Genomic DNA, 11,022 nt, shown 5'->3' with positions numbered 1-11,022 from the left:
AAATAACTGGATTTTTATTTAAACACCTTAATAAAAATCACTTATAAACTCTGACATATAGCCAATGGAACCCAAAAGGTAGGTATTACAAAATAGCTTATTAAATTAAATAATCATCCATTTCTGGGTAATAAAATAAACAAATACTCTGCAAAGTGCAAAACAGCAGCATTCAACGGTAGTGATTAAAACAACCACAACTGTCAACAAACATTTAACTGATTTAACATTTTCTTCAACTATTGTTGAAAACCAAGTGTCTCAGCTTTGCTTGTTGTTCTCTGATTGGTTGAATGACAAGCCTTAGAAAAATGGCTCGGTCTTAGACGGGAACCGGCTCTCATCGTTCACTTACAAGAGCCGGCTCTTTGAACCCGTTCGTTCGCGACCGACACATCACTACAACAGAGTGAATGCTAGATCTGCAGCAGTTTGATGTCCCTGCTGTGGATAAGTTGTCTCTCAGCAGGGCTAGAAGAAAAGCACTCTTATAACAGAGTATAAATGTTACATTCTAATAAATAACAGTGCTAAGTGACTGATGAATGTGCTAGTTTAATGTATAGCCATTTGGCATTTTTGTAAACTACAGTTTTAAGCTAGTAAACCTCACACGCACAGTTACTAAGATTAGCCTGCTTTGTTTAGGTTGGCTAGCTGACCATGCACTGAGCTGATTATATGTGAATACTGGACTCGTTGCAGGTGGGTTTTCCCCTTATTTCTTTGGTGTTTTGTCTTGTTTATACTACAAGTGAAAAATGTGCTCCAGCTTAGACTAGCTTTGTTAGCTAACATTGTTATACTCGGTGTTCACCCCCAGGTGGTAGTAACGTGCACCTTTTCAATGTTCTTTTACTATGGAAATAGATCAATTGAATGATGTAGTTAAAGATTGAGAAGTAAGGGTATGTTTTATTTTTTAATATTACCGTGTCAACATAAATGTAACAATTATTTTTTTGTAATATGAACTGTTTGTAATGATGTGGTAAAATAAAGAAAAAATATGTGAATAGATACAATTCTGTGTATATATATATATATATATATATATATATATATATGAGTGTGTGTGTGTGTGTATGTATATACAAATAAATAAATGTTAATTAGTATATTATTACCAGTGTCTTCATATTAATCAGAGTGAATGCTGGGAGATCTGCAGCAGTTTGATATCCCTGCTGTGGACTGGCTAGCTGACCATGCATTGGGCTGATTATATGTGAATGCTGGACTTGTTGTAGAGTGAATAAAGGGCTCATCATCCATCAACTGGTGGATCCACCCTCCTTGGGTGGGACGGAAAAAAGGAGGTCACATAAGTTCCATTTCGTAGTGCTGTTCAAATGAAAGTCAAATGTACATATATCTTCAAATATGTTTAAAAATACACAGGCTTTCATGGGGTGTTCTAATTTTCACACTATGCTATATCACAGGGCCATTGCAAAAAATCTCCACAGTAAAATTTCTTCATCTTCAGGATATCAATAGTCTGTTATATTGTGTCTTTAGTGAGCCTTTTAAGGGAAGGAAGCTCAACGTGTAGTTTCTCCACGGTATGGAAGTTGTGTTCGTATTTCGCCATCTAGCGGCGACAGAATGCAACTAGTGCATCATTTAAGGTGAAAGAGAAAATCCAAATGAATCGATTGCTCATCCTTCGTGTCCCGGATGTTTATCTTAATTTTTTTGTAACTCGTATTTCGTATCTGAATTTCGTCTACTGAATTTGATCAACTTCGAAATGTATTGTCTTGAATTATTTTTTTATCTGAATTTATTAACCTTGAATAATAACAGTGAAAACGTGTTCTTGAAAATTCACGAGTTTTATTCAAAAGCAATTATATTCAGATTCATCATTTCAGTGCAAAAAAATTCAGTGCTACAAATTCAAAGGTGGTAATATTTCAAAGTCTGATGAGACAGATTTGCTTCCATACCATGGCACCCCAATCCTTCACTGACTGTGGAAACTTTACACTGGACCTCAAGCAACGTAGATTCTGTGCCTCTCCTCTCTTCCTCCAGACTCTAGGACCTTGATTTCCAAAGGAAATGCAAAATTTACTTTCATCAGAGAACATAACTTTGGACCAATCAGCAGCAGTCCAGTCCTTTTTGGAATTGAGACGCTTCTGACGCTGTCTCTTGTTCAAGAGTGGCTTCACACAAGGAATGCGACAGGTGAAACCCATGTCTTGCGTACGTCTGTGCATGCTGGTTCTTGAAGCACTGACTCCAGCTGCAGTCCAGTCTTTGTGAATCCCCTCCACATTTTTGAATGGGTTTTGTTTCATAATCCTCTCCAGGGTGCAGTTATCCCTATTGCTTGTACACATTTTTGTACCACATTTTTTCCTTCCCTCTGCCTCTCTGTTAATGTGCTTGGACACAGAGCTCTGTGAACAGCCAATTTCTTTAGCAATGACCTTTTGTGTCTTGCCCTGCTTGTGTAAAGTGTCAATGGTCATCTTTTGGACAACTATCAAATCAGCAGTCTTCCCCATGATTGTGTAGCCTACAGAACTAGACAGAGAGAGCATTTAAAGGCCTTTGCAGGTGTTTTGAGTTAATTAACTGATTAGAGTGTGGCACCAGGTCTTCAATATTGAACCTTTTCCCACATTTTCTAATTTTCTGACATACTGAATTTGGGGTTTTCATTAGTTGTTCATTATAATCATCAAATTAAAATAAATAAACGCTTGACATATATCAGTCTGTGTGTAATAAAGGAGTATAATATACAAGTTTCACTTTTTGAATGGAATTACTGAAATAAATCTTTTAAAGGTTTTTCATGATATTCTAATTTTATGACCAGCACCTGTACATGTTTTACTTTGTAGAGTGATGAGTTCAATAGAGAGGTACACCATCCTTTTATTTATTTATTCAATTATTTAACTGGTTTTATATTTATTTACATTTGTGTAATATATTTTTTAACTTAAAATGCATTTTATTATAGACCAGTTGTTGTCTGAATTGTTATTGAAATTTACAATATTTCAAAATATAATGCATTTAAAATATCTAAGCTTTTAGTAAAGCCACATATGGACTTTGGGGTTAGCTAGAGCTATGCTGATACTAAACATGTTTGTCCAAATTAATACGTCATTTTTCAAAGGAAACAGCCATGATGTTATTAAAATTTAGCCTTTAAGGTTTACACTACAGAGTTCTATGATTTTGCTTTGAAAGTTTTTTTTTTTTTTTAATTATTTAAACTTTAAAAATTCTTCCAGAATTCATAGCGCTGTTTCAGCTTCGTAATTAATCCTGACCACGCCTCCATTACCTGCAGTGAGGAAACGTAACTAATTGAGATAAAGAGCAATGTGATATATCTATATGTTACAAACATGGGCTAAGTCAGTGAATACAGGCTTTAGTAGATGGACGTTTAAAAGGGAACTTTTTCGGCAGCTTTATAATTCAGTTCAAATTTTTAATTTACGACTGAAAGGGTGTATATTTCATCTGGTGGGCGTCAAAATAAGCTGCAAGCATCATTTAAGGAGGAACGGAAAATGCACACAATATTCTTGGGTGAATGAGAAACTTCAGCCTCGAGACATCACCAAACTGGAGAGTCATGGAGTTGAGGTACCTAAATGTAAATAACAATTCACAACATCTGCTACCTTCAAAAGAAACTCATTTGTATAAGTGCAAAGTATAATTGCTCGAAAAACATGCGCTAATGTGAACAACTTCTGTAAAACTTATTTCATATTTTCCCCTTTCTTATATACATATGTTTATTGGGATATTTTGTAAAACTTTTGTCTGGTAAGGCCTACTGCGTGTTTATGTTCGGGTCAAACCTGACTGTCCTGACAATATCCACCCATGATTTCTGCCATAAAGCAGTGATTCCTAGATTTGGTATAACTTCACTCCGGAGCCAAATACTGATGGCTTCATGTGCATTGACCAATAGTGGGCAGGTAAGTCTCTCTTCATCTGTCACTCACTTCTGTGGCTCTTTATTACGGTGGAAAGGGGTTTGAAACAAAGATTAACAAAGTTTAAATATTTTCAAATCCACACACACTCCTTATTCCATGGTCTTCAAAAGAGCAAATGAAGAAGAAAAGGCACAGACTGTCCTCTGGAGAAATATGACCTTATCTTCCAGTAGTCTTGTTATTCATAGATGAATATTTTAACTTTTCTGGAGAGTGACACTCCCTTCAGTGTCTCACCTGTCCAGTTGCCACAGCTGATTTAGAGCCCTCTGGTTTCTACTGATGCAGATACTTCAAGGCCACCTGCTAGGAGATGTGGTTTAAAGATAACACAAATTGTTATTGACAGATGCTGAAGGAGGTCATTATTCCTTAATAATGTGCTTCATTTGGCTGCTGTAGGGGGATTGATTCTGTGTTATGCTGGTAATGGATTCCACCTCACATTTTAGTGGAGAATGCATTAAACTACTTTAGTTTGTGTGTAGGGTCTGAGTGTCAGTATAAGGCAGATGTGTGTGAGGTCTGTTGTAATGTGACGTGTTTGTCCGAGGATGTGAGTGAGAATGTGTTGCATATATGTTTAATATGTGATCATCGGCTGTAAATATTCAGTGTGGATTGACGGGATACATATGTTTAGTGTAGTACTCAGTGTCAATTTTCCCAGATAGGGATTAACTCTCAAAAAATACTTTTTTAAAATGTAGTCTCGACTTGGAGCCTGTTTCCCCAGACAGGAATTAAGTCTTCTAGCTTCCCAGTGCCATATGAACAGCTGTATCAATTAAAAGCGTGTTCTCAAATATATATATATATATAACCTTCTGTTTTAAATATGAATTATTTTACCAGTTGGAAGCTTCAAACAGCAAGAAGTGAAAACTGCAATAAACAATAGCTTGGGTCTGGACTTGATAGGAACTGGGGCATGTAGCTATATTCTCAGACAAGTTGCACTCTTACATTCTGCCTTGTGCATAAACAGTCAGTGTCACTGTTAGCTTTGAGCATAGCAACCGGAAACAACATTGAGTTGTCACTTTGACAGAACTGTTTCTAAACGGCTTTGAGATAGCTTCTTAAAAGTGTGCCGTTTAGAGAGACCAACTATACTGAAAGAGCAAAAACACTTGAAGTGGACTATTTATCCTTTTTTGGCTTTAGGTGGTCAGAATATTTTAGTCACTTTTCAGGACAGTGTGTATTTCTATGTAATATCCCTTGATATGGGCCCAGAGTAATTTGGTCAGTGAAAACAGCTCTCTGTGAATGTCCATATAAGTTAATTTTATTGTATGTTAAACGTTGAGCTGTTGAAAGTTTAAAAGGAATTTTCTCGTGCATTAACATTTATAGATCTAATTATATAGATTTACAATTGAGTTGTGGAAACGTTCCATACAGGCGGTGAATGTTTTATTAAAATGTAATTATTAATATCTCCAGTAGGGGTCACATGTACTCTGTAGCAAAACAGCGAGAGAACAGGGTACTTATTCTGTAGGAGAATCAGAACCTCTATAAATCCCTGTGTATTCCAGATCTCTTAGTCTGGCCTAGTTCATACAGAGGCTATTTTACCTAGCTCTCATCACCCTTGTGCTCTGGTTCAGCAGTAAATGACACCCTCTGGACAGCACCACTTATAATGCAATCTTTTACTCTGTGCTTCACAGCTTATAGGTTCCTGTATCCCTTGCACTTTCTCACTGCACGATCAGTTCTATTGTTCACCCTCGTGTTAAGGTGTTGGTGTGATAGTGTCAGGTGCCTTTTCAAAAGGCATCAATTTACTCAGCACGGCAACCCCAGCTGTGATAAGTCGCACGTTTATGCATTATAAAGAGTTTTCATCTTGGTTTGAATAGTCTTGATTATTATTACAGCACTATATACTTTAGCTCTCAAATATCATGACATTTTTAATATTCTCTCTGTCTAGTTTTCTTGAAAATGTTTTAAAAGTCCATTTCTTGGAAAAAAAAAAAGCCCCAGAGACAATCTACAACCCAGTAACCCGCAGTTGTGTGACAGTGACAATACCTGCAGTGCTACAGAGCCACCCAATTAGAGAATTTGTAGTTCTTAATATATTTGGACAAGGTTAATTTAGCCTTTAATTCTGAATGATGTATAACAGTCTCAATAATAATGCAAATTTCTAAGTGTAGATAGGATGTGCCAAGAGAGATTTATTTATTCATTCATTGTCTGTAACCACTTATCCAACAGGAACACACACTGGAGGAGGCGCCTGTCCTTTGCAGGGTGACACACACTCACACATTCCCTCACACCTATGGACACTTGAGTCACCAATCCACCTACCTGTTTTTGGCCTGTGGGAGGAAACAGGAGCACGTGGACACAGGGAGAAAACTCAGATGTGGCTTCTGCTGTCAGTTTTGTGTAATCTTGGGTTTAAATGTTGATAAAGAAAATATGTAGCATGGTGCTCAGTGGGACTCAGTGGGTGAATGTTAGTGGCTGTATGTGCACATTCAAACAGTGGTGTTGAAATTTGCGAAATGACTTGTTTTATTGGTTTAGTGGCTGGTATGCCCAGCCTATTCTACCATAAGTGAACCTAAGTAAAGTAAAGTTCAAGAAAAACCCAACAGTTAGGCCCCTGAAATCTATTTTTATACAGTGCAGTGAATCCAGAGGACTTTCACATGTATGTTTGATAGTACCCTACATTTTAATCAGTTTATTAATCTGATTCACTGAACACACTGATTGCTGTGGGGAGGTCTTGCCCAGAGCATGGGGAGGTTCTCAGGCACTCAGCAGCAAATCATAACTCATTACAGTAGGCTTCAGAGGCGATAGTATGTGGGCATCTATCCTAATGCTGTTTAGCAGTTCCTTCCATGCCCCTTATCGGCTTTTCAATTAGTTGCAGGCTTGCAGAGCTGATTAAAAGGAACAGTGTGTGTGGATACAGGGTAGGTGTTCCTAATCCAGTGTGTATGTTTGTGTGTCTATTATTGTAGTGCTTCTGAAATATTATAATGCAAAGTTGGACTAAAAAAATCACAGTTGTGATACACGTAAAATGCTTGCACTTTTTAAATTTTTTTAATTTTATTTATTTTAAAAAGTGAGTTTCATATGTGCGCTTGTCTGTCTTTTGAACAGACAGGGAGTGGGATTGTTCAGTTCATTGGATACACACACACACACCACACAACACAGACCTCCTTATAGTGCTCACCTTCCTTCTGCTCCTCCAGTAATGAGATTGCAGTCATGGTCCCCAATTACACTGATAAGTACATTGATTTCTCCAAATTGAATTAGAATAGATGGGCAGCCTCTGCAAGTTTGGCGTGACCACAAAAGCACTGAGCTTGTGGAGGCCTGTTGATAATGCTTTAGTTCATTTTTGAAATCGCACAAGGAGTGACCCGGGCAGAGGCAGCAAATGAATAATATTTGACATTATTAAACACTAAGAGCTGTTGATGATATTTAGTGTAATCACTGACAACACCCACACATCAGCTCCTGATATTAATACCACTTTCATTCAACCACTTGCTATGATTAGCTTTGTGATTATATATAGTGCTGGCTCTCTTCTTACAAATGCTGAGAGAGAGTGTTCTGAGTATCTACAGAGGCTAAAATGTTACCATAGACACAGTGGTCTAGCTTATGTATTATACAGCATTTATAATAATGACCTTACCACAGTGATGGAGTGTATTTTATGATTAAGACAAGATAACTTGACTGATCCTGATGGAAAATGTAGCAGAAAGAAAGAATCCTCAGTTTTGTTTCAGCTTCCGCTCTGTTCTCTCTGAGGATCGTTTGCAATGATTAGAAAAGCCAGGCAGTTGGATTTTTTTTATTATTATTATTTTTTTTAAACTTTCAACAACTGTGGTGCATTCTTATATTTTTTTAAAGGTGTTGCTGTAAAGTGTAACGCAGCATGGTTTTGAAGAGAGATCAGTAGTGTCCTTGCAGTAAGGAGACTCCCTGTAGAGTCTGATTACAGTAGGAAGGAAAGATCTTGCGCAGCATTCTTTAGTACAGTGCCGCAATAGCAGTCATCTGCTGGAGTTCTTTTCTTTTTTCAACTGTTGATTAGAGGGGATGTTGTGTATTGTCAATAATATACTAAGTTTGTTTCTTGCCGCAACCTCAAGTGAGTTCAGCTTCACTCCTACAGAAAGCCAGTTCCTATTTAGTTTTAGAGCAGTTTGTTGATTCTGTTGCCCAAGTGCACAACAGCATTGAATATGACACTTGCGACAGCAGACATCCTTTGCATTAATGGTGATGGGATGTTTGGACTTCCTAAGTACCAGCAGCATCTTTGCCTTACTGATATGATCTACAGGTTGTACATGAATGGTGCTAATACAGTCCCTTTTAGGGGCTCAGGTACTACATTTGTCCATGTCTGAAAAACTTTGTCTGAAGTGACACAAACTGGGTACACCAGGGGTGCTCCATAGTGGGTCAGGGATTTGCTTTTACCAGGAGATTTAGGGTCTTATCCCCCATATTGCCCAGCCATCTGAGGGAAGTCACAGAGACAAAAAATGTCTTGCTCTCTTGGTAGGTAAGGTGGAGGCTCTTCCCTTTTCTGTTTATGGTGGTAGATGGCATTGGCATATGTCAGCTGTGACAGATCTAGGCAGTTTACATGCTCCTTCAAAGCACTGAGCTGTTAGGTGACTTTAACTTGCTGACTGTTCATAATGAAACAGTGGATGTGCCTCATGAGTGAGGGTTAAGTGAGATTTCAGAGCAACAGGGTGGTAGTCATTTAGTGCCACCAGTTGCTGCTCCTTGGAGAAGTCTTCAACCTAACTGGGGCTCCTCCTAGGCATCAGCTCAGGTTAAATCTGTGGTGAAGGGTTCTACACAGCTGATTAGCACCCGGTGTCAATATTGTGCTCCATGAAATTCTGCATTGTTGCTTTTTTGTTTGAGTTTCTTCGACTTTTCCTTCTCCTGGCCAATGAAGGAGCAGTGCTGCTGAACTGGATCTTGAATGGAGGTGTGGGCTGGATCATTTGATGCAGATGAGGCATGACTGTTCAGTGTTGAAGGTAAGGACTATACATGAATGCAGCTGTTGTGTTGTGTTGGGGCGTTAAGCTGCATGGCAACTGTAAAGTCATTGTCAACCGATGAACTGGGCTAACTCATTTGCTCATTCAGGGTTGCCCACTGCTGTTCCAGGTGTTGATTGTAGCCTGTGACATCTTTTTAAGGACTCTCCACACACTGCGTGCATTCTTTTGCTACAGTTGGGCCTCCAGCATAATCTTTTACTCTTCCTAAAATGAATCTATATTTGAGCCTTTTTCCCTACCCTTTGTCCCTTGTCCTGTGCCTTCATTCAAGTTTCGGGAGAGGTATTGATTTGCTGATGTTCTTGGTTTGTCTACTCTCTTTGGTTTTAAGGGAGAATTTGTTGCTTTTAACTCAGGGGTTGTTATTGGGAGAAAGCATTGGGTAGTTTTTGAGGGTATAATAGGATCCACACAGAATATCCCATTCTATGGCTTCAAAACTGCCTTGAAGTTATTCCACGTCCTCCGGTGATCATTTCTTCACTGTCCTGGAGTTCAGACTGTTTCTGAACTGAATGGAAAAGAACTTAAACAGAGAAGTAAAATGTACAAGGCTACAGTCAGACTGGAATTGTTGCTTTAGTATTAGCATATAAATCCCGTGTCCTGTGTTTTCTGATCAAACCACGCCGAGCAAATAGTGGACAACAGTCTGTAATTGTCGAATACAAACTGCTCTTTTGTGGTCAGTGAAACTGAGATAGTGGATAGTGATTGTAGAATCAAGGAGGTGGTTATAATATTATTTGTGTGTGTGCGTCTGAAGCAATAGAACAAGGGGAGTGTTATTGTGACATAACGGCTCACCTTCGACACCCCATTCCTCCTGGGCACCAGTCCTTCGCATGGTAACAAACATTCACTCACACAGTCTCATATAGGGACACTTTGAGTAGCCAATCCACCTACCAACGTGTTTTCGGAGGAAACCAAACTCCTCACCCAGAGTGTAATTGAACCCACAACCCCAGGATCCTGGAACTGTGTTAAATTATTTACAGTAAGAAAAAAATAAACATTTAATGTACTTAATATTCTTCTGTTGATCTCTTAAAGAAAAGTCTTAAATATATTTCCAACATTTGAGATTGATACTGCAGGCTGTATGAATAAACGTTCTGCTCTGTTCAGGCTAAAACACTCCTGCGTGGATAGGGGTATGTTGGGAGGGGGTAGGGGTGAACAACATTCATACATAGAAGTTGACTGCCTCATCTGTAGAATGTTGAATTGTTGACCCCAATTCAATGAACTGAATAAAATGGAGAGCTAAGTGTATCATTACATTCCGTGTGTGTGCTCTGCAGGGAAGAGTATGTGATTGATCACAAACTGATTCTCTCTCATCGTGTGTGAGATACGGGCATGAGGTGAAGTGAGACAGTGAGTGTTATGTGGAGCAGTCCTGTGGTGCTGGGCGGTGGAGTGTAATGAGAGATGTGTAATCACATCCCCTCAGTAATTAATGACTGATACACAGGCACTGAGCTTAATCTTCTAATCCTATTTCCTCTTTTAATGAGAAGAGTCCCCTCTCTCTCTGCCTCTGTTTCTCTCGTTCTGCTTCAGTCTTTCACCCTGTCTTACTGACATGTTCTGTCTCTCTCTCTCTGTTATAATTCATCCAATTGAATTTTTCAGGTAACTTAAGATGCTGCAAATAGTCAGTGTGAGTTTTAATTTTATTTATTTATTTACATTCACATGCTTGGTAAATCATTGTAGCACATTGTGTCCACAACCTCACTCTGACAGTCAGTCACTGTGGAGCACAGTACACTGAGTCATGACATAAATCACTGTAATTAGATGTGGAGGATAAAAGGAAATTCATGCTATAGGCAAGACATTGTTTCTGTGTCCCTGAATCAGCCTCTGAAGGACATCATCTTTCTTGCATATGAGCAGTGCCCTTCAATGCAGTGTTACAT

At 38.6% G+C, this 11,022-nt stretch overlaps 1 long non-coding RNA gene across 1 annotated transcript in view; it reads left to right on the top strand.

Moving 5' to 3' along the window:
* Positions 1 to 425: 425 nt before the first annotated feature.
* LOC136709221 (uncharacterized) overlaps positions 426 to 11,022 on the top strand; it is a 109,691-nt gene continuing 99,094 nt past the window's right edge. Inside the window, exon 1 of the long non-coding RNA XR_010804463.1 lies at positions 426 to 705. This is a non-coding gene — a long non-coding RNA (uncharacterized lncRNA). The remainder of the gene's footprint in view (positions 706 to 11,022) is intronic.

The sequence above is a fragment of the Hoplias malabaricus genome, chromosome 11 (genome assembly GCF_029633855.1).
Source record: "Hoplias malabaricus isolate fHopMal1 chromosome 11, fHopMal1.hap1, whole genome shotgun sequence".
In the NCBI taxonomy this organism is placed as follows: domain Eukaryota; kingdom Metazoa; phylum Chordata; class Actinopteri; order Characiformes; family Erythrinidae; genus Hoplias; species Hoplias malabaricus.
This window is presented reverse-complemented; position numbering and strand designations above follow the sequence as displayed.